The sequence below is a fragment of the Acanthaster planci genome, linkage group LG01 (assembly GCF_054643075.1).
Source record: "Acanthaster planci isolate LZ-2023a linkage group LG01, COTS_SCS, whole genome shotgun sequence".
NCBI lineage: Eukaryota > Metazoa > Echinodermata > Asteroidea > Valvatida > Acanthasteridae > Acanthaster > Acanthaster planci.
In genome coordinates, this window is record NC_141777.1 from 23,843,083 (window position 1) to 23,847,858 (window position 4,776).

General features: G+C 40.6%; 1 protein-coding gene across 4 annotated transcripts in view; it reads right to left on the reverse strand.

The window, feature by feature from the left end:
- LOC110978412 (uncharacterized) overlaps positions 1-1,223 on the reverse strand; it is a 70,140-nt gene extending 68,917 nt beyond the window's left edge. For 2 of the 4 annotated variants that reach the window (XM_087145656.1, XM_022233396.2), the window contains exon 1: positions 1,113-1,223. The gene's annotated coding sequence lies outside the window, so the exon portion shown is untranslated. Of the gene's footprint in view, positions 1-707; positions 1,092-1,112 lie in introns of those variants that run through there. The other 2 variants (XM_087145638.1, XM_087145643.1) reach the window with 2 other exon arrangements.
- Between the last annotated feature and the right edge of the window lie 3,553 nt (positions 1,224-4,776).

Consider the following 4,776-nt stretch of genomic DNA (forward strand, 5'->3'; position numbering starts at 1 on the left):
ATGCCATGCATTTGGGTGGTGCAGAACAGTGTTCCGGTCGAATGTGAGCAATCAAGGAACGATGTGTATGCCGCTTTCCATGCCCCTTTCCGTGTACCTCCTGAACAGGGGCAGTCGATATGCACGTGTAGGACACTACCGCCAAGAGAAAAAAAGGGCACTGCCATCTTGGCGGTAAAACATGATGATGCATCTCACAAAGCGGGATTGGAACTACGTTTCCCATGCTTCATATGGGCCCTTTGATAATATCTGGTGGCTCATCACTGAAGGTCACAGACTTTTTAACTTTCTAAATTTTTTGTGAGGTAGTCCAGGAAAATGTTATAATTTAGTGATTATGGACAACAAAATGAATCAAACATCACGGTTTTATATATTAAGGCTAAATTTGATATAAAAGAATGGTTTTGTTTGGCATTTAGCCTACGGTTACAAAAGTAATAAAGGACCTTTTTTCTCTTGACTTTCAGGTTAACATAACTTTTTGGCCTACATCTCCAAATTACAAGCATCTACGGGAGTGATTTAAACAATGTAGGATTTGTTTTTTAACCCTCTTTCTAATGATACTAAAATTGTCAGTCACTTCTTGAAAGACCTGAAACTGTCAGACTAGTGCTAGGCCTACATACAACTTTGCAAGAGGGCCCTAGTCTGCTAGTTAGGATTACGCCTCGGCCTACTTAATACTTAGGTCTACCTACATGTACACTGTACTTCACTTGATCTTGAGAAGTTGATGTTAGAACACAGAGTCTGTGTGCAATGTCACCTAAATCATGGTTGTACTTCCAATGTCACACAATCCTTTCCAACAAACATGACAAAAGCACCTTAACCCGTCATGCCCACGTCAATTCAGCCAGTCGCGTGCGTTAGATATGCACATTGCATGCAACAACCACACTTTGACCAGCGCACCACACACAAACACATGTGAGTAACCCGTGAACTATAGACTTTGTACACGAACACCAGATGGTTTAAATTGGTGGGTAAATTTGCTTGCAAAATGCACCATTTTTCCCGAAATAACATGTTTAGGAAATTCGCCCAGTTGCTCTAATGACATTCAAGAATCACACTGTAGCTCAAAATAGTTTGCTTACCAATGCTTTTAGGTACAAATCATCACCGATTTTCAGCATATCACAGATATTTCGACCACGGAAACGAAAGCTACACCAAAAGACAGCTCATTATTATGCATCGTGTAAGACGCTTCACTTTCATAATAAATATTATGTGCATCCGCCAATTAAAGTTGGCCAAATAAATTTCTTTCACAGGTATTTCGCACATTTTATTCCAATTTTCTATATCAATCAGAACAATTCAGGCAAGATACATCTGTGTGAGCAATTAAACTAATTACTGGGATAAACTTGGAAACACTGTACTTTTTGAAAATATTCATACGCCCGAACCGGTGCATGTAGATTTCAGTCCATGACGTCACGGTGCCCGTATTGTCTAGTACCCAGTCGCAATTCCGTGAATTAGCAGCATGGATTTAAGAAATTTGCTCTAGAGCCAGTTTAATATTTAGGCCGCGTCCGAATTACTTTTGGCTGAGGCTTGAGATTACGCATGAATCGAGGGAAGTGGCTGCGGCGTGTGTCATTTCAAGCCGCAGCCAAGTGATTCAGACATGAATCGTGAACATGACATGACATGATTAACTTGAAAAGCTCCCGGTTTTAGTTTTACATGTACATATTGATAAAATTTGTGCAGTGCAATACATCAGAATAATCGACTGTTTTATAGCGTTAGTTTTTAATCTTTTGGTGGGGCGGAGCTAATTGCTGGTTGTGGGGATAACACGTGGAGGCAAAGAGTGCGTCTCAGTACCGGTCCGCGTTCGCCGGTAGATTTGACCTGAAAAGCTCAAGCAAAGAAATCGTCTCTTTTGATTATTAATCTTTGAAACAGGATTGCCTGTGTATTCCAACCATATCATTTCATTAGTTTTACTTCTACGTGTTTTACGAGAAATAATGAATATCAATGGCACATCCCTGAATCTCGCCCCATGGCATCGAGACTGACACTGGTGCCCTCTTCGTCATGAAGAACTCAAACAGTTTGTGTCCAGTCAAAGGTTATTTCAATGGTACCAAACTAAAGCAACTTTAGATTCGACCATAATCGCGTCGGGCAACACATAATACACATTGATATTTCTATAATTACGATGTGATAAAAATAAAGTAACAGTCACGTACAGTCATGTACAGTTATGTTCAAACTTAATTACATGTACTCAAACAATAAAGGAAAACACGCGACACAATGAAAGAAGGAACAGTGATAAAGGTACAAAAGTCGAAGTTTATGGCCAAGACGCCCTTATCAAAAACAGACAATGAATAAAATAGAAAACGAGCAAAATGCGATATAATACATAAATAAAAAAATTAAAAACAAGAAAGAATCTGAACTTGCTATAAATGAGTATGGATTTCAAAACAGAGCATGACCAGCAAAGCGAACAGCAAATGATTCCCGAGGTACAACGAAAAACTTGAACAAAGAAACAAAACCAAGAATCGCTACTGTAGAAAGTTATGTTACGTAATGAGAGATACTCTTCTTGTATGGGCAGATTTGAATTTACCCACGAGAACTGAGAACGAGATGAATCTCACGTCAGGAGTTCTCTGTAAGGGCTTTCGGGATGAGTAAAACAAAACTGCATCCTGAAATAACCGCCTACCATCAGTTCCCAGCACCACGATACGCACTGCATGCACAGTCGCGAGCCACCGTCGGCGGCCGGGTTTTCAAATCGGAGGCACACGGCCCGACCCAGCTCTCAACGACTAGGGGCACGTTATGCAGGGCACCTGGCGCGGCCCGGCCTTTACCTCAAGAGGCTCAAATTCAGCACGAGAAAGACCTCTGCGAGTGGCAAGCCAAGACAAGAACTCATTAAAAAATCTCGTGGAGTTACTCTTTTTTATGTTACCAGCACACTAGTATCTAGTATCCGGTTCTTGATGTTGGTGATAATTTTGTTTATAGCTCATGACTAAAATAATGTGCGCGGAAGCGGGTGGAAATAATAATTATTTTACTTTTAAAGACCACTAAGCAGCCATGAGTCGATCGAGTCCGCAGTTGGCATGTCAGTTATTAGTGGTTGTTGGATCTACCTACCTTTACCTAGCATAACACCCTCAATAGCCCATCGGGCACTGAAATTATGTTAAAACTGAAAATATGTTATACCTCAACGCAGTTCATTCGAGTCGGTCACTGTCCGACTTCTTGTGTAGAAAAGCTTGACCTTGATTTATTACATGACAACATTAACAGTTCACGAAGATCCATTTACCGCCACGGGGGTGCCGGGAAGGAGGAGGGGTTATCAAAGTCTAAGTGAATGATGATTCATTTGATATAGTTCACAGCCCTGTCTTTAAAAACCTCTGGAGTTGGCGTATCGACAATTATGTAGTTTTGGTAAGCTCCAGCCTTTAGGCCTATATATATGAATAAAAGAATGTTTAGACATCCGTCCTCCCAAGGGTTAATTTAATTGTTTTGTACTGCAAGTTGTCGATCTATGTGTTTTTGTTGGTGCTGATATGGGTAATAGATGTTGGGATTCATCAAAGTCTGCTAAGTTACTTTATCGCGTCTCTGTTGTAGCGTATCCCATTCTACATGTGAGTTCGGTCACGCCGCATCTATCTCTGTATCCCATGACCACGAAGAAGGTCTCTCTATCTCTTTCAATCATTGATCCTCCACTGCACTCTGAGAATCAGTAAACTCCAGGCCAGTCCACTCTTTGATGTTGTGTAAAAAGAAATAGATCATCATGTCTCAGTTAACTAAATATTATGAGTCATTTAACTTTTTCTTTTAAATTGGGGGTGATGTTTGCAAATTGCAAGCGTCTACACGTTTTAGGCGATGCGCAGCACTTAAAATGCGCCACCTGGCGACTTGTATGATGTACAGTTATTCATAACTTTAGGCCGATAAAAATAGGCCCTATATAATCTGAATGCACATGGTCCAACTCACGATTTCCATGATGCAAAAATTTATTCCGCTGTTACAGCATTTTCTGGCCCGTGGGAGCTGTAGGGTTTGGAAAGACGAAACGAAAAAGGTGCAGGCCACCAACAGGACTGCCGGCTTGTATGAAAAGGCTTAGGCCTATGACATTTTGACCAAACGAGCCTTCCAAATGGATTACATCGGTGTGAAGGCATCAGTTTCAAAAGGCAAAGGGCATCGGTTTCAAAAGGCAAAGGGCTTCATTGCTTTCTAGGATCTCATCTTCGTTCGAAAATCACTCACCAAAATTGAAAGAAAAAATATGTATGATGAGGAAATGAGCTTAAGTTTGACGCGTTTCTTAAACGCTTGAGAATTTTGTGAGCACTTTTACTTTTCTTGCAAGTAGTAGTATTTATCATTGTCTATAGCAGCTTACTAGTAATTATTGATCTGCAACCTCAAGTCTTGATTTCTTAAAGGCGCGATAGAGGACGTTTATTAGTAAACGGGGTTTCCAGAATAAATCTTGCTTGATTGTGGTATTTTTAATGAAGCATATTGTGCAATCAGAATGGTGGAGCTAGGCTTATCTATAACACGTGTGAAATTTTGCTTATTGATCAGATCGTTTTATTTTTTTACACTACATGTGTGGTTGTGGCCAACTTTCGGGGTTTTGTGATCCGTGATGTAATCTTTCTGCAACGGCGTACAGCTTCATTGAGCTAGCTGGAACCGGAATTAAGAATTAGCGCC